This window comes from Castor canadensis, chromosome 5, assembly GCF_047511655.1.
Source record: "Castor canadensis chromosome 5, mCasCan1.hap1v2, whole genome shotgun sequence".
Lineage (NCBI taxonomy): Eukaryota > Metazoa > Chordata > Mammalia > Rodentia > Castoridae > Castor > Castor canadensis.
In genome coordinates, this window is record NC_133390.1 from 170578528 (window position 1) to 170597568 (window position 19041).

At 52.4% G+C, this 19041-nt stretch overlaps 1 long non-coding RNA gene across 1 annotated transcript; it reads left to right on the forward strand.

The window, feature by feature from the left end:
• Window positions 1–2515: 2515 nt before the first annotated feature.
• On the forward strand, window positions 2516–7689 carry LOC141423144 (uncharacterized). The gene is made up of 3 exons (XR_012447794.1): window positions 2516–2641; window positions 3081–3344; window positions 7161–7689. It is a non-coding gene; the product is annotated as an uncharacterized lncRNA (long non-coding RNA).
• Window positions 7690–19041: the final 11352 nt, after the last annotated feature.

Below are 19041 nucleotides of genomic sequence, written 5' to 3' on the forward strand. Positions count from 1 at the left end.
CTACCTTGTGTTCAGGTGACCTTTTTCGAGGCCTGCAGCATGGGAGACCTTGGGGAGCAGGCTCACACTGTCTTCATACCCAGCAGAGGGACAGGGGCTGGGAGGACACACACATCCTTTTTTCAGTGCCACGGTGCACAGCTTTTACTCTGTCCCCTGGAGGTGACCTTGGCAGCCACCCTGGCTCTGTGCCAGGCCTGTCCTGCCCTGGGATGGGGGTGACAGCAATGAACAATGCAGACCAGAAGGCAGGACTGGAGCTGCTGGTTGGGGGTGGGGGACTGGCTCTACTGCTGCCTGGTCACATGACCATGAGCCAGTTTTGTAGCATCCCTGCACCTCAGTTTCCCCTTCCGTCCGGTGTAAATAGTAAGGCTGACCTTACGGGGCCGAATGAGGAATGGGTGTGATGGGGCAATCTTCCTAAACGGTCTGGCACAAGTCGGGGCCTCAGCGAGTGTTTTCCCCTTTGAAAATGGCCCTACAAGTGTGGGCCGCTGTCCTGCAGTGGGTCTCACCCACAGGGAGGCACAGGCACCAAAATGTGCAGGTGGACGTCCATTTTTATCTTTTTTAGTTTTTATTTTTTGCAGCACTGGGGATGGAACCCAGGGCTTTGTGCGTGCTAAGCAAGCTCTCTGCCACTGAGCCACACTCCAGCCTGTGAGGTGGTTTTGAAAGCAGCTTCGGGAACACATGGTGAAGACCAAGGGCCACTCAGCTGCCACTTGTTGAGAACTTCCTGCATCCAGGCTCATCTTAACTCACCTTGCTCAGTTCTGACAAGGACCCCGTGACACAGGGACTGATATTACCTCCTCCCCCTTTTTTTTTTTTTTTTGGTACTGGGGCTTAAGCTCAGGGCCTACACCTTGAGCCACTCCACCAGCCTTTTTTTTTTGTGATGGGTTTTTGCGAGATAGGGTCTCACAAACTATTTGCCGGGGCTGTTTTTGAACCATGATCCTCCTGATCTCTGCTTCTTGAGTAGCTAGGATTACAGGCGTGAGCCACCGACTCTATCTGTTTTGCTGATGAGGAGATGGGGCTCAGAGAGGCAGAGTAGCTCCCCCAAATCACTCAGCTACAAGAGGGGGAGCTGGAAGCACAGCCGGCTTCTCCAGGCTCTCCCTCCTGCTCAAAGCTGCCCCAAGGAAGTGCTGAGTTGCTGAAAGGGAGGCAGAGGCAGGGAGAGGCCTGGGCCACTACTGATTCTTCCACCAGTCACCAGTCACTTACTCCTTCACTATATCATCCTAAGATTTTTTTTTTTTTTGAGATTCACAGAGTCCAAGCCCTGAAGTCTCAGAGATAAGCGATCCTTCTTCCATCCCACACCGGGTGCTTGGGGGTGCTTGCCATCCTGCAAGCGACTCGGGCACCAGGGGGACCCAGCTCGGTGTTCCTATGGAGCTGCCATATCCTTGAGTGCTGACCTTCCTGTTGTCATTTTCTCCTTGACCCACAGTCCCTGCTCTGATAACCACAGGCAGCAACAGGAAAGAATGGGAAAAAAGCGTGGATCCCAAGGCACCTGAGACAGGAAGTGAGTGGAAACCAATGAACCCAAAGTCAAGCTAAAGTCTAAATGTTTGCCTAGAAATACTTGTTCTCATCCACTGGACAGTCAACAAACAAATAACATGGGAGATACTGCTGAGGGCGAGGGAGAAAAACAAAACAAAAGGGACATCCCCACTGAGAAAGTGCCATTTGATTTAAAATCTGGAGGAAGAGTGTGTCTAGAAGAAAGCACAGGAAATGCAAAGGTCCTGGGGCAGGGCACACCTGGTGTGTCCAAGAGTCCACAGGAGACACAGACAACTGGAGTGCCAGGGAGTGGAGAAATGAGGTCAGAAGGACGAGGTAGGTTGTAGGCTGTGGTAAGGAGTCCAGCACTTTCTCTCAGGAGGTGGGACTCTTGGCAGAGGAGTGACTTAGGTGTGCATGGGACCGTTTAGATGCTATCCAGAGAACAGACTGCAGAGAGACAAAGGGGACATCTGGGAGACCAGCGAGGAGGCAGGGGCCAGGTATGTGCCACATGAACTCAGTAGACATCCATGGGAAGGTCTGCACCAAGGCCACAACGGTGGACATGGCCACCAGAAAGATATTAGGATTCTTCTCATTACAAGTGACACCCAGCTCAGAGGGCCTCGACTGAAAGCAGATTTATTGGTTCACAGGACTGGGGGCGAGGATTTGAACTAATGTCACTTCAAGCATGGCTGGCGCCAAGAGTGGCCCTAATGTTTGTTGCTGGGACTTGCTCCCCTCTCTCTTTCGCTCACTCGCTCTCGGGACTGGCTTCATTCTCAAGCCAAGACGGTCACCCTGGGGACATTGGAGGGCAGGCAGCAGCCAGCCTCGCTCTTTTTTGTCTCAGGGTATCATTTCTGAGGAGACTCTGATTGGTCCGGCTTGGATGTCAGACCCATCCCTGAGCCAATCACCGTGGCCAGGAAGACGGGACGCTCTGATTGGTCAGCTCCGACCATCTTCCCCGCCCTCCTGGCAGGTATGGGGGCCCTGAGTTGTCCCCGCAACACCTGGTAAGGGAGGAGAGGAGCCCCCCAGATGAACCACCAGAAGCGGGAGAGGAGGCGTGGTGGGAAGACACCACTTCCAGCTAACACAGGTGTCTGGCAGGGCACAGGGTCCTGAAGAGTTATGGGAGTGGCTCAGAGGGCCAGGGCTGCGGAGCAGGTTTAGGGTTTTCCAGAAGCTGCGGCCACTAGGGGGCAGCACCGCCACGCCGTCACCTGCGGCCTCGGCCATCGGCGTCTCTCCAGCAGGGGGCGCTGTTCGCCACTGTACTTGTAGATGAAGTTGGGTCAAAGTAAATTTTTGGCTTTTGGGTCTGATTTCCGCATCCTGGAACAGGGACCTTCCGTTTTAAATAATTCTTCTGGTACACATTTTGTAGAGACTGAATCTTTTGCTACATGCAGTGGGGTCCCTTCTCAGTTTGGGGCAGGCTCCACTCTACTTGTTTGTTGATTGAAATTGTCAACACCCGCCTTACAGGGTTTCCCTGTGCCATTGGATCAAATGATTTGTTCAATACATTTCACCAGGTCAGATCCACGTCTAGAGGTGAACACAGTAGGAAGCAAACAAAAACCTGCTTTTGGGGAGCTGGCGTTCCGTTGGGGGAGATGGAAGAGATGGCTGGTGTTTTGGATGAAGCGCCTGGAACAAGCCTGCCTGGCCCAGGTGGCCCCAATCATGTGACCACAGGAGGAGCCATCTGGCTCCATGGAAGGAACTGAGTTGTCCGGGAGGCTTCTTCGCTGGGGAATTGCACCAGCCCAGGCCTGTGTAGGGCTGGGTACACACAGGTACTCTGTGCAGTTGCGGTTGGGGTCCATTCCAGGCAGCTGTGGGCAAGGGAGGGCACCCCATGCCCAGTGGACCTGGTATCTGATCCAGGGTCACAGTCTGTGTGAGATGTGAGTAGCCTGCCCAGGACACCAGGGGCCAGCACTGCTACGGGGACGGCAGTGAAGCTGGAGGGTGAGTGGCAGCTCCCTGGCCAGGGCAGGGGTCAGCAGGTCCTGATCCCAGTGTCCCAGGCGATGGGCCAGTAAGAAGCCAGGCTCCTGTCAGTGTTGCCTGCGAGACCTCCAGCAAATCTCCTAACCTCTGAACCCCAAGGGTGTCCTCTGAAAACGCAGATCAGATCATTAGAGCCTCTGTGGGGGGCCGTGGGGAGGCCAAGTGAGGTCACGTGGGCTTCTGGCAGCCAGAAAAGGGAGCTGGCACTGCAATTGAATCCTCACGGAGTCTCCTAAAGCCAGCTTGGGTTACCCTCATTTTACAGATGTGGAAACCAACTCAGATTCCACAGCAGGATTTGACCCCTGGTTGGCTCACATCAGTCGCACAGGGCAGGATGTCACAGGAAGAACTTTACATACTAATTGGCAATAGTAGCTAGCATTTATTCATTGCTTACTGTGATCTGCGATTTATTCTGAGCCGTTTATATTCATTCACGAGTTCATTTGTTCAGAAAGTGCTTCCTGAGCACTTGCTCAGGTGCCAGGCAGTACTTTGTGCACTGGGAAGGCCTCATGGACAAAGCAGTCATGGCCCTTCCCTTGTGGACACAATGTTCTGCTGGGGTCACAGACCTTAGGGAAGGAAAGCTATAGCTTACTGGAAGGGAGGGAAGTGTTTGGGAAAGAAAGCAGAGTGAGGGTAAAGTCCTGGGGTACTTATTTTCCAAAGCTGTGTCAAGGAAGCAGCATTTGAATAGAGACTTGAAGGGAAGGAAGGGCATTGCAGGCCAAAGGAGCAGCAAGTGCAAAGGCACTGGGGCAGGAGTGTGCCTGCTGCATTTGAGAAGCAAGAGAGGCCATCCTGCAGCCAAGGGAGCGGGTGGAGTATGGACAGAGCTGAGGTCACCGCAGCACACAGCATGCCATGGAGACACTGCGGGAAGCTCTGGTGGATTCTTTCAGGTTCCTGTTTTCCAGGCAGCTCACTGGATGTGAGAGCTGCCAAGGCCACACACCCAGCAAGTGGCAGCAATAAGACTTGAACCTGCCCCAGGCCCCCAAGCCATGCTCCTCAGTCCTGTGAGACTGTTCCCACTGCCCCTGCTCCTCCAGTGCAGGCCCCTGTTTTTAGGGGTCCTTTCAGGGACTTCTGTTACATCTAAGGGGGACAGTCCTCTCCCTTTCACAGGGAACGTGGACACCAGGGAGGGATCTGGTAAGAACCATGAGATTGTGCAGCTCTGGATTCAAATTCCACCTCCAGCCTTCCCTAGTGGGGTGACTGTGGTCCCTGCCACATGGGATTGTGGGATGGATCCTGACCCTTGGTGTGGCACCCCATCACTTGTAGGTCCTCATTAATAGGAGCTGCCACTGTCGTGTGTGATGCGTAGAACGGATATAATACCTGCTCTGCGAAAATGAGACCTAAAGGGTGTGCTGAACCTGCACCGAGTAGGTGTCCAGTAAGTAAAGGTCAGAATATTATCACAGCACAGAAAGTCCTCTCTCCCACCTACCTGTCCCAACTCTAGATCTCACCATTACAGATTCAATTTTGGGGCTAAACGCTCACTTCTCAGAGCCTCAGTTGGGCCATCTCTCTTTGGACAAGCGCTAAGTCTCTGGTTAGCTCCAAGTTTCTCTTTTGGAATGTAAAGATGCAGGGATGTGTAACTGGGTACTTTGGTGAGGCTGAGACTATGAGGCTTCCTATCAGCGGTGGGGGAGATCAGAAAGGAGAGGACCTGCTCCCCGTGCTCCCTGCCCAGGCCGGCTCCAGGAACAGGTGGTGGAGGTCTGATCTGCTGTGAGCTCACCAGGAGGCACCAGGCAAGGCAGGCAGATCAGGGCAAGATGAGCTGTCGGTCACATTCCTTCTGTGGACAGCTGATGAGAGTGGGCACAGAGGGTGTGGGCGAGAGGGACTTCAGGAGGGTTGATCTGAGTGAACTTGGGATGGCCACAGTGCTGCCGACCCTTGGGGGCAATGAGGGGCTGTCTGGGGTCAGTGCAGAACACAGCAGCTAGAACTCCTGCCACGAGTCGCTCACCTATTGGGTGCCAGGTGCCATGAAGGAGCTTTGTGTTCTATCATTCAGTCCTCGAAAGCCCCTTCCAGATAAGGCCCGTTGGCTCTGATTCATGTCACAATGACAGCAATAATAATAGTGACTTGAAATGCTGTCATCTGTGAAATGCCTCTTGTGTGCCAGGTGCTCTGCCCAGAAGCTTACACCGCCCAGCACATGATAGGTGCTCAAGCTGTGTTTGTTACTCTTGTCAACATTTTGTCTTATTATTTTGGTGGTGGTGGGGGGCGTCTCTCGAATGCCAAGCACTCACTTTGCTACTGAGCTACACCCCACTGCTATTTTAATGTTTTCTTTGCAGTATTGGGGTTTGAACTCAGGGCCTTGAGCTCTCTAGGCGGGTGTGCTGTCACTTGAGCCACACCCCAGCCCTTTTGCTTTTATTATTTTTTTTCAGATAAGGTTTCATGCTTTTGCCTGGACCTGGGTCCTTCTAACGCTGTCCCCCAAGTAGCTGGGATCACAGGCATGTGCCACCATGCTCAGCTTATTTTTCACTTTTTTAAAGATTTGAATTATAGCTGTGGAAAATTGGCTGTGACCTATATGAGCAAGGCAACAGATGTTTGGGAAGGAGGTGCAGGGGACAGTCACCACCCAGCAAGGAACAGACCCCCACCAGCCCCCAGCCCTCTGTGTCACCCCATCCTCCCTCCTCACGAAGGAGACTGAAGTACTGCCCACTGTGCTTCCTGAGCAGCCTTTGCACCTCGGAGCGGGTTCCCAAATGCAGTTTTATTTCTCCTTGAACTTGTGAAGGTCACGCAGAATGTGCCCTCTGGAATCCACCCACTCCTGCTCTGTGTGAGTTTTGCAAGGTTCGTCTGCCATTTATATTTGCAGCTTTGGGTTGCTCCTCCTTCCTGCCAGAATGGTTAGTTATTATTATTTATTTTTATCTTTTGGTGGGAATGGGGTTTGGACTCAGGGCTTTTGCGTTTTCAAAGCAGACTCTCTACCACTTGAGCCACACCTCCAGTCCATTTTGCTGTGGTTATTTTTGAGATAGGATCTCTTGAACTTTTTGCCAGGGCTAGCCTTGAACCAAAATCCTCCTGATCTCAGCCTCCCAAGTATGTAGGATTATAGGCGTGAGCTGTGGTGCCCAGCTGGTTAGCTGTTATTGCTCTTACCGTTTTTTTCAGTGTCCACCCCTGCTGAGCGGTGAGGTCATTACAATTGTCGTTCTCCACTGAGGAGACAGAGGCTCCTGAAGCTAGGTCACAAACTCCTTCTGATTTTAGGGGCCGTGCCCTTAGCTCTGCCTCCATTTGCTACACCAATGGAGGAGGAGAGGGGCACAGAGAGGTTAAGCAGCAAGACCATGGGAGTGCCACCTCCCCAGGTCCCCAGTACTGACTCTGGGTCGCCTTCTTGGGTTCCAGGGCTCACGGTTTTGCCGCCACCCCAAGCCTGACTTATCCGCTGGGCCCACTTGCTCTTAGGGCAAACAAAGATGTTTTAATTTTAATTTCTTTTAAAACCAGAAATAGAAAAATGGCATCATAGTAATGAATATCTAATAATGAATCTTGCCTGGATTATGCTTGTCTTTACTCAGTCATGAACCCTGAGGGGAAGTCACAGGGTGACGAAGTCAGCCTTGTCCCCTGCAGGAGCCAACTGCTGCTGTGTCGAGCTGTTGGCCAGCCCTGGTGCAGTGGGACCTGGGAGAGGCCAGGGTGGCTCTGGGACTGCTCCTGCCCTGCTTTCCACAACCTTCTCTTCGTCTGGTCCCTGGATGCGTCCCTAGATGGTGGGGACTCAGGGCTTGGAGTCCCGCAGGACGTGTGAGTGGGGAGAAGTCTGCTGTTCCAAGAAGGACACAGCCGTCCTTGTCGTTGACTGGAAATGGCTCTGTGCCCCCACTCTCTGTGGAATCATCTGCTCACATCTCCCTCTAGTCCTGGGCTTTCCAAATTTTGTCTCCTAATGTGCTTTTGTGGCCTTTGCTCTCCTCTCCTTTTTAAAATCAGCTCTCCACTGTCTCTTTTTTACTTAAATAAGTTTGTTTTAAAGGAAAACTTACAATTAAATATATGCCTGTAGAAAAGAAATGTTTACTCCAGTTACAAATGACAATAAATAATAGCAGCAAACATTTATTAAGAACTGGCAGTGCTCTTTATTGGCCCCTTACAATTTTCACCACTGGATCCTGGGGTAGGTGTGGTTATTATCATCTGGGAAACTGGGACTCAGAGAGGTTGAGCCACGTGGCTGAGTAGTAGAGCGGGGATTTGAACCCACAAGTGACTTGTGCTTAGGTTCCCTGCACCAGTGTCACCTGACAAGGGCAAGGACTGATTCAGACATCTTCAAGTCTAAAACAGTGCCCAGCAACAATAATGCTTCATAAATATTTGTTGAATAAAACAAGGAATGAACAAGCTAACGATCAGCCACCATAATAAGAAAACTATCAGAAAACAAATGCAACCGAACAGTTGGCCAGGCGTGGATGGCGCCCGAGCGAGCGTGTTCAAACAGAAGTTAGTGAGGCTAAAGAGCGAGAACGCTAGCCACGGAGGCGCGCTCTGTGACACCTGAGGAAAGTGACCTGAGAGCCCAAGACACGTAGCTAATCTGTCCCCTGGGAAGTCACCTGCTCTTGGGAACAGCTGGATGGTTACATCGTTCCCATCCCGCACTGAAGGTGGGCCGTTTGTCCCTTCTCATTTGTTCAGTGAACACTCCAGCCATCTCCAGAGTCACCCTGTCCTTGTCAGCAGTGACTCATTCCTCTGACCCCTCAGACACTAAGCATGGAGTCACGTTCCGTGCCGGTGGATTTGTCATCTGCCATTTCACGTAAAGGGCGGTGTGGCGTGCAGGCCCCAGGCCTGGTTCTTTCACTTGGTAGAGTGCTTGCAAGGTGCCTCCACTGGGCAGCATGGGTCTTTCCTGGGGTCCCCTACTTAACCCTGCATCCTGGATCCCCGCAAAGCCTTCTTGCGGAGGAACTCCCCCCCCCCCCAGGGTATGGCTGTAAGGACACAGAAGTTGGGGGAACTGCACTGGCTCCCCACACTGGTCCTGCATGCACTGCCCTGGGCTTCCCGGCAGGAAAGCTGTCCTTGGGGTGGGGCAGGAACTGGCTCCAACTCTGCTACTTGATTCCCCTTCTTAAGGACTTGGGACACCTCGGGGATGCACTGGCCGTTCCTGTGCTGGGAGCATGAGTCACCATTGAGCCATTGGGCAGCACCTGCGGGCGCCTATACAGGTGGAGGAGCTGGGACAGATGAGGGATGGAGGAGCCACTGCCAGTGGGCCAGCAGGGGGCATCCACCTCTGGGACAGGTCCCCAGAGTGACATTCCCTGCCTCTCTCCTGCATTTGCTTTGGCTACAGGAGGCTGCTGTATGGTACAGGTTCTGCCCTTTCAGGCAGATTTCTGCATGCTGACAGTGGCCTAGGCTTGGGAGCAGGCACAGAGGCCCCTGGACTCCCTTGTAGCTACTGTTTGCAGCCCTGAAATAGGGACACATGTTTTAATCCCTGCAATGACCCTGCAGGCCATGTGATCTTTGCCCATTTACAGACAAGGACCCTGAAGCTCAGGAAAGCTGAGTGAGGCCCAGATCTGATGGCCAGGTGGGCTGGGGCGGGGTGTGAGCTGGACTCAGAGGCCTGTGCTTGTGACCTGGGGTAAAGGCAGAGGCTGGGATGGGAGCAACTTGGTTATGGGCTATCTTTTGGGTATTGTGGACTGAGGCACTTACCTTGGGTCCCTCTGGGCTGTGTCACTGGAGTTCAGGCAGAGAAGGGAAGGGGGCTCTATCCACCTAATACTTAAAAACCAACAAACAAAAAACCAGACCTGAATGTGGTGGCAATGCTTATAATTCCAGCACTTGGGAGGCTGAGGCAGGAGGATCAAGAATTTGAGGGTAGCCTGGGCTACAGAGCAAGATCCTGTCACAAAAATATTGAGGCTGGGGCGTGGCTCAGTGATAGCACACTTGCCTAGTATGTACAAGGCCCTGGGTTTGATCCCCAGCACAGGAAAAAAAAAAAAAAAAGAAGTGTGTGAGCCTCCAGAATGACATTTAGAGCTTTGCCCTGCACCAAAAGATCTTGAGTCTTTGTACTCTTTAAGGTCCTTGAGGAATGGGTGACAGAACTCACTCCTAACTTTGGCACAATGGGGAATTCACTGATTCATGTAATTAAAACATCCAGGACAGGGCTGCCTTAAGGTGTGGCTGGATCCAGATGAAGTGATCATCTTTTGGCCATCTCTCCCCCTGTGTTGACTTCAGTCTTAAGCAGTCACCTTGTGGTGGCGGAGATGGCTGCCAGCAGCTCTAGGCCATCTTTTCCCAGTTGAGCACCACCAAGGGGAGGAGACCATCTTCCAATGGCTCAGCCTCAGCTGAAGTCCTGGGATGCTGCCTATTGGTCTATCTCACCTCAAGTCCCTGAACGTCTTCCTGAACCAACAGGGGAGGTGAGGGATGGATGGCTCTGACTGGCTGGGACTGGGTCAGGGGAGGGGTGGATTCCACTTGGAGTGCATGTACCCAGGTGGGGGAAGGGATGTTCCCCAGCGCAGGCTGGTGCTGGTGTCAAAAGCAGCAGGAACGGGCCGGCCAGGTTCCCCACAGCTAGTGCTCTCCTCACAGGAGGTGGAGGGGCCACCATCTACCTTTCTGGCTCTGCCACCAACTTGCTCTGTGATCTTGAGCTGGCTGCTTCCCTTCTCCAAGCCTCAGTTTCCCCATCAGGATGACCTGGAAGGGCTCAGTCGGCTGTGACTCTCTCAGGTAACAGACTCCATCCTGCCAGCGGCCCAGCACCATAGTCTGGCAGACCTGAGCTGGGGTGTGAGATTGTGTGGCCTTCATGAACCGTGGGATTGAACCTGGACCTGGACCTGGACCTCCAGCCTTCTGTTCCTGCCTATCCCGGCAGGGTACAGCCTGCGATAAGAGAGGGACAGCTCCCTCTGGGGAGGCTTCTTCCCACATCCTGGCATTCTCCATCTATAATTGGCTCCGAATGAAATGATCTCATCCCTGAAGCTCAGAGGAAAGGCTGGGGGGTAGACAAGCTCCCGGGCAGCAGCTGACAGTTTGTGACCAACCTGCTTCCTCCTGGGAGGTGAGGAGGGACAGTCACTGTCTTTGAGACTCTGTGCAAGTTTGAAATGCCTTGGGGAACGGATGGAGGAGCTCTACTTGTTGGACTTTGGGGAGGCCCGTGGTGTTTCTCCAGATGTCCAAACCAGGGACATCTGATGGTGGCTCCTAAGCCAACTTAACAAAATCTCCAAATGTCCATGTTGAAGCCTGGCTGGGAAGGTGGCGGGCCAGGCCAGTCCCCCACAGCTTGTCCCACCTGGATTCCTGGTGGAGCCCATGGCCGGCTGAAGCTTGTTTAAAAGCCTATACATTAATTCTGAAAGATGAGCTCCTAATCAACTTTTATAAAGCTTGTCACAGCACCATCTGTTTGGCGTTTGTCACTATTGCATTACATAAGAGGAAAGACATTTTTAAAGAATGTGGCTGCATTTAGTAATTGGATCGCCGGAGAAGAGCCAAGCTGGGGCGTTTGACACCATGATTCAGAAATGCCATGGGCCCTTCTGCTGGGTGTGGTGACCTCCCCACATTCCACACGGTCTTGCCCGATACCTGAGCCTGGTGCAGCCTGGGCAGTGGTCCGAGGGCGGCTCCTCCTCTTGCCTCCCTGTCCTCCTTGCCATCCCTCTCCCATGGTGCTCCCTTGCTGCTACACTCGGTGTTAGCAAGACCCAGAGAACCCCCGCACCTTGAGACCTCCCAGTTTCCATGACCCCATTCACTATGCTGCGTGCTCAGTAAATGAGCAAAGGGAAACCGAGCCTCAGTTTACCCATCTGATGGTGCAGAACTGAGGGACGTGTCCAGTTTTGGGACCATTGATGGTGCAGGGTTGGAGTTCATGTGTGGCCGTGGACAGGGGCCTGTCTGGGGTGAGCTGTTGTATGAAGCTCTGTTCATCTCTGTTTCTTTCCCCTCCCTGCCAGATCCTCAGCAAGTGCCAGTGGCCTCTGTGTCCACGTCCCACGTCTGCCTAGGGCCCGAGCTTGGGCTCTTGCCCCAGTGCTTGCCAGCTTGCTATTCTACATTTGAACGAGAGGCCCTGAGTTTTTGTCTCCCACTGAGCACCACGAACCACGCCTCTGGTCCAACCTGGAGGCCTGGAGTGCGTGCAGCTGGGCTTTGCAGCCAGGGATGCATTCAGCGTGGTCACTCAGCAGTTGCATGAGTGTGTGCAAGAGGTGCCTCACCTCACTTTTCTGTCTGTGAAATGGGAGCCATGAGAGCAACGGTCATCTCTCTCTCAGGGTGGGGAGTTGGTATATGCAAAGCTTCTAGGAGATGTTGTATTGCTGTTGCTGTGTTTTTTCTGTCTCCTGGTGCAAAAGCTCAGACGCCAAGTGTGAGGGTGGCTGCTGCAGGAGCCGGAGGCTGGACCTATAGTGGGTGGCTGTGAGACCCTCTCCTCCTGCCATCCTAGGCTCGACCCTGTCAATGTTCACTTTCCCTTCACTTGCAGTGCCAGAGTTCGCGCCTAGGATTATAAGCTTCGTTTTGAGGGAAAGGCCTTGTGTCCTTTAAATAGGCTTTGTCATCCTTGCCACCGCCATAGGACCTTTGTACATGCTGCATTTGCTCCTTAGGACACTTCTCCCCGATTTTTGCACCACTGTTTTCTTATTCTGGTCTAGCTCAAATGTTATCTCCAAAGAGAGGCTTTCCCTGCCCACCCTAAGAAAAGCAGCGCCTGACCTGATCATACACATTCACCTCCATGATTTTCTTACTAGAACGTGTTTATTGTCTGTCTCTCAGAGGGTCTGGTCTGTTTTGGTCACTGCTATGTCCCCAGCCCCTAGACCATTGCATGCTACATTGTAGTTGCTCTGTAGTTATTTGTTGAAGGAAGAGGGGAAGAGAGGGAGGGAAGGAGGGAGGAAGGGAGGGAGGGAGGGAGGGAGGGGAGAACTCATTAACTCCTCATGACTGCCTTGGCTTTGCAAAGAACTGACAGGGACTTGAGTCATGGAGAGGGAAGGCTGCTTAGGTCACACGCCAAGGACGGGCAGGAGGGGAGAGGGGAGACGGTCCCTGATTTTCTGTTTCTAAGCTTCCTGGAGCCCCTTCCCTTCAGGTGGGAAGCATGGAGTTCCCAGAAGGGATTCAGTGCCAGAACAAGGTAGCCTGGAGCAGCTCCTGAGGGTGGAACCATGAGCCAGCCAGGCGGCAGGGAGGAGAGACTGTTTACAGGGGCTGGCGCCATCACCATGACAACTGGACAGCCTACAGCTTCCTGCGTCACCAGGGATGCAGATTTGCGCTTGGCCAAGTTGCAGCCTGGGCAATCAGGACAATGGGGAGCAGGGTGCTGGCTCACGGAAGGGGACCCCAAACACCTGTTCTGGGGAAGGAGGCTGTCAGTTCTTAGAGGTGTTGAAAGGTCTGGTGGTGCTGTGTGTGTGTGCACATATGAGAGTGTGCACATGTGTGATTGTGTTGCAATGTGAGTGCATGAGTTAGTTTGTGCAAGAGTGTGTGTTAGTGTGTGCGTGTGCACTTGTGGGAGTGCACGTGTGCGTGTGTGGGCGTGTGTGTGTGTGAGTGTGTGCTCCCTTGCCTGTGTGCATATGTGCATACGTGTGTGAATGAGTGTGCCTGCATGCGAGTGTGTGTGACTGTGAGATGTGCCTCTGCGTGTGCGTTTGTGTATGTCAGTGGGTCTGGGGGTGCATGTGTGCATATGAGGGTGTGTGTGTGGGGGGGGTTGTGTGTTGTGCAGTCTGGACTGTGTGGAGCCCTGGGCCAGGGTTTGAATCCTTGCTCTGCCACTTCTGTGCTGAGACATTTTGAGCAAGTGAATCAGCCTCTCAGAGCCTGAGCAATTTTTCATGTGAAACAAGAGCTGCCAGGCTCATGAGTGTGCTCAGAACAGCACCTGTGAGGCCCTGCACGGTTCCTTCCTTCAGTTTGTGTGTGTGTGTGTGTTTGTGGTTTTTTTGATGGTACTGGAGTTTGAACTCAGAGCTTTGTGCTTGCAAAGTAGTCACTCCACCGCTTGAGCCACACCTCCAGTCCATTTTGCTGTTTGTTTGATTTTTTAATTGTTGTACTGGGGGCACACTGTGACATGTACCAAAGTTCTTACACTATATCATAGTTGAATTCACCCTTGCTCCGGTTGTTTTGGAGATGAGGTCTCGAGACCTATTTGCTTGGACTGGTCTGGAACCTTGATCCTCCCAATCTCAGCTTCCCAAGTAGCTAGGATTACAGGCCTGAGTCACAGGCATCCAGTTTGATCCTTCCTTCTTGATGGCACGCATGGCAGGGAACAGAGCAGGGAACAGAGCAGACAGAAACGCTGCCTTGTAGAGCTGACATGTTCGTGAGGTCGACAGACATCAAACGTGACGGAAAGGAACATGCGTGTCACATGGTAGTAAGTGCTGTGGAGGAAGCTGTGGGGGGTGTTGGGTGTCAACCATGCACGGTGCTATCATTTTAGAGAGTGGTAGAGATGTGAGTGTGTCAGGGAAGGCCTCACTGGGAAAGTGAGCTTTGAGCCCAACTTGAAGGAGGTGAAAGAGGAAGTCACTGGTTATTTGTGGCAAAAGCATTCCAGACAGAGGAAACAGCAAGTGCAAAGGCCCTGAGGCAGGAGTGAGAGCTTGTTTGAGACTGTTTTCCACATTTATATCTCTTTGCATGTGTGATACACGTTTAGTGGCAGGTATTTATGTATGGCTAGTCACGTGCACACATTTGTGCATTGGGCTTCTGTGTTCTACCTAAGTCCGGACCTGTGCCATTCAGGTGGTGCTATTCACACAGCTCACAGTGCGGGTGTGCAGCACAGCGGCTACGTATCTACATCTGTGAATGTGGACAGACATGTCTGTGAAACACGCTCCTCTGTGTGTGTGGCTGGACATTTGGATAGAACTGATAGGCGACCGGGTGTGTATGTACACCATTATTTCAGATGTTGATATTTTGTTCACTGTGGGTTTTTCCGTTAATACTGTTTCTTTAAAAACACTGCATTAAAATAATACTGACCTTGATTACTCAGTTTCTGGATGCCCTCACTCTTGTCGCTGGCCCTGCTGGGACTGGGGGAGGAGGAGCTGAGGCTCCTGGCTGCCGTTCAGGGCCGTTCCTCTGGCCTGGCCAGCAGTTGGGCTCCTGAGCTCGTGGCGGGACTCCTGAGCCTATCCCAGCACATTTTGTTCCTTTAAGAAGGGATTTATTCATTGTTGCTGGGGACTCTGCATACATTATTCTACTTTGTCCTTATAGCCCTCTCCGGGGGGGAGACGATTGTGCCAGGAGCACCCTCATTGCGTGTCTTTCTGGTAGCAGCACCCTGCTTTCCCTATAGGGACCTGCCCTCTGCCCTCACAGTCTAAAGAGTTCAGCCTGGGCTTTCTGCACCCCTCTCCCAGGTTCCAGGAGCTGGCATGAGACCCAGGGGGCCCAATCAGCAGAGCCCATCCCTCTGGCTATAGATTGTTAAGGGATTAACATATGACCTATGTTGGCCCAATCAGAGTGAATCCTGGGACTTTTGCTGCTTTTTTGGGAAAAAAGGTCCTTTCCCACTAAGATTTCTGGCTATAGAATGATTTAACCCAGTGAGTGCCAACTACATGGAGAGAGAGAAACTAGCTCTCATGACATCCTTAGAGCCCCTGGATCCAGCCATACCTGAGCTCAGATACCCTAAGACTTTCTGCTTCCACGAGTTTATAATTTTTTAAAACCAGTTTGAGCCGGCAGTGGATGTCCTGCACCTGGTATTTCTGTACGTTGTGTGGTTTGGTTCAGAGGTGATTGCTGTGGAGAAGCAGCGATGGCTGGAAGGGGATGGATCTTTGGGGACCGAGGCTTGGCTGCATTTGAGTGCAGGGCTCTTGAGCTTCTGAGCCTTTCTGCCAAACCATGTTGCCTGACCTCTTGGCAACAAGGGACAAGGGTTTGTGGAAACGACAGTAAAATGACCAGCTTCTAATGTAGCTGCTGGCTTGCTGGTGACCTCAGTCAAGGCATTTCTCTCGTGCATGAAATGAGGCAGGTGGTTATGCCTGGCCCGTGGTGTTGTCATAAGGGGGAAGTGAGGCGTCCGTGAGCGAAGGGCTCAGAACTGCGCTGGCCAAGTAGCAATGAACGTGAGCCATCGTTACCATGGCTTTTCTTCCCCTCAGAAGGAAGGGGTCCAAGGCTCCCCTTCGCAGGCTCCCGGCAGCCGCGGGTGGCACCTTCGTCCGTCTTCTGCCAGACACGCAGCCCGGCTCACTTACCCGGGAAGCAGGCACTTAAGGAGCTGCTCCCGGTTTCTCTTTTAATTTTCATTATGTAAATTTCCCATTTCCCAGAATGGAGAGCATGCATGTCTGTACTCATTTGGAAATCGAGTCATCGAAGGGCCTCATTTATATTAATGGGGTCTGGAGTGACTCTGGGAGGAGGCCGGGACAAAGATGGATGGATGGTTATGACTCAGGGTGGCCCTTGGGCTGCCCTGGTGAGCAGAGGCCGCTCGCTCACTTCAGGCTGGAACTCAGGGTCTTTGTTTTCTTTACCTACCTCAGCATCATGGGAAGTAGTTCTCATTGCCTCTGCTGACAAGGAAGGAAGCTGAGGCCTGGAGGGGCAATGAATGCTGTGGATGAGACCCATGGGGCCTCCTGACCTGCTACCCAGAGTCTCCACCCACAGTGGGAGCCGGGCCCAGGTGTGGATGAAGGGACAATGACCTTCTCCAATGCCATGGGCTCAGGGCTCAGACTCTGGATTTATCAGTGCCTATCGTGTGACTTTAGGTGAATCACTAAGTCTCAGCTCTGATGAGGGCCTCCAGGACTGTCCCCAGTGAGTGTCATCTCCTGGCACTCCCTCCTCTGTGTGGTCCCCTCCCACAGGAGATAGGGCTGACTGTGGGATCAGTAGGATATTTTGGAAGTGACAGTTTGTATGTATTCCAAGGCTGGATGATAAAAAGTTATTGTGTTAATGGAATAGTATTCAACCTTTAAAAAGAATTCTGACATAAGCTATATAGCAAGGATGAACCCTGAAGACTTGGTACCGAATGACATAAGCCAGTCACAGAAGATAAATACTGCAGGTGCCACTCAGATGAGTCAGGTCCTGGAGCAACCAGGCTTGTGGAGGCAGAGGGAGCTAGGGCTAGTGAGTACAGAGTTTATGGAGCCAGATGTGGTGGTGCACACTAGTAATTCCAGCTACCTGGGAGACTGAGGCAGGACGATCGTGAGTTCTAGGCCAGCCTGAGACAGGGGAGACTGTGTCTCAAAAATAAAATAAAAACAAAAGAGCTAAAGTTGGTTGTGGTGGTCACATCTGTAATCCTAGCTACTTGGGAGGCAGAGATCAGGAGGATTGAAGTTAGAGGCCAGTGGTGGGAGTGGGGAGATGTTAGTGAGACCCCCATCTCAACCAATAAAAATCTGGGTGTGGTGGGTGCACCTGTCATCCCAGCTATTTTGGAAGCATAAATAGGAGGATCGTTAAATGGTTAAAGCAAAGGGCTGGGCATGTGGCTCAAGTGGTAGAGCCCTTGCCTAGCCAAGGTGAGGCCCTCAGTTCAAACACCAGGACTGCCAAAAAAATTTGTTACGATTGTAAATTCTACGTATGTATAGTTTTCCATAACAACTAAGTGGGGAGAAAGACACTGTGGCTTCTGCCCGGCTCTTCGGTCCCTCACTCTGGGAGAGCCAGCAGCCATATTGTAAGGATATTCAAGGCACTCTGAGGAGAGTCAAGGCCTCCGACATCTGTGACAGAGCATCTTGGGAGCCGTCCCTCTGCCCACTGAGCCTCAGGTGACACCAGCCATGGCCACACAACTGCGGCTTCCTGAGAGTCCACGTCCATCCATCCAGTTCAGATGACCCAGCTCCCTGCCCCCCGCCCTCCAGCCCCAGAAACAGTGAGACAACAAATGTTCACTGTTGTTTCAAGACTCCAAGTGTCGGGGTAATTTGTCACACAGCAACAGATAGCGAGTACAGTTCATCCATAAACTATGGGCTGTGGTGACCCATTTGGTGACAATTATAACTTCATCATGACACCCAGGAGGTGCTCAGCAGTTTAATGGATTCTCATGAGGACCAGTCCTGTGCCCCGACTGCAGCAGGAATCATTAAGACCATGACAATGAAAGCTGCAATTATTGAGCACTCACTGTATGCCGGCTCGGGCTGAGCACTTTATATCCTGCCCCAGCAGCATCAAGTAGATGCCATTGTTACCCCATGTGACAGACTAGAAATCCAAGGTCAGGACAGGGAAAATGACTGCCCCGGGTCACACAGCAAGGATGTGGTGTAGCCCGAATTTGAACTCAGATACTTTACACCCCCAATTTTCTGTCCTGACCCATCGGTTCAGGACCCTGAGCTGTAGGTTGAAGTTCACCCAAACCTCTCCCTGCCACCCCTTTAGCACTTTCTTGCTGAGCAGCACAGGGTTAAAACCTCGCAGTCTGACAAGGAATCATTTGCTTCCCGCCTGCCCAGTTCAAGTTCCCCTTGGGAGCCAGGAGAGCAGAGCAGATCCCCAGCTGCCCCCGGAGGAGAGTTTGGCTTTTGTGGTTCCAGGCTCCTCCCCCCAGGATACCCCCCTTGTAATGGTAGGATTGGGAGAGAGGAGGATATGTGTTCACAAAAGGAAGGTGCAGAAACTTCGGTCTGGCCTTAGCTCCTGACGTCTCATCCGAGGCAGGTTAATTGGCCCCAGACAGCCCCAGACATGCTGCCAGCTGGCTCTGTGTTAATGGCTCTCCTGACATTTGCTGGAGGGCCATGTGGCGGTCAGGACAACAGGTCCCCAAACAGGCCATGAGCTCAGACCATGGGCATTGCCACACCTGTTCCTCTCCTGTGGAGGGGGCTGCTAAGCGGTCACTGACAACATGGCCTTTTTTGAGCTTGGGGCTGGGTAGGAGGGTGGACAGGAGCCCAGCCAAGCCTGATGGGCACTTGGAGAGGGGCAAGGATGCTTGTGGACATCTGCCGGGCTGGGCTGAGCCCGCTTGTTCCCACGCTGTCATTTCTCAGACACTTTTGATCGTGAGCTATGGGGACAAGTATTTCACACATGATGTGTGACGTATACCCATGAAATAGATTTCCAAGCTCTCTGGTATACAAGTTCATATTCGGGTTCTATGGACTCGGATTGAACAAAACTTGCAATCTTACAGTCACTGACCTCAGGCTGAAATACGGTACTTCCTTTAGCTATGAATCACAGGCAAGAAATAGTAGTATTTACAACCCTGGTCACCGAAAAACCAAAAAAGACAGACGATTGCGTTTTTCATTATGGCTGTTGCAGATAGAGACAGCATTTGTGCCACTCACTGCCCCCAAACCGTGGTAG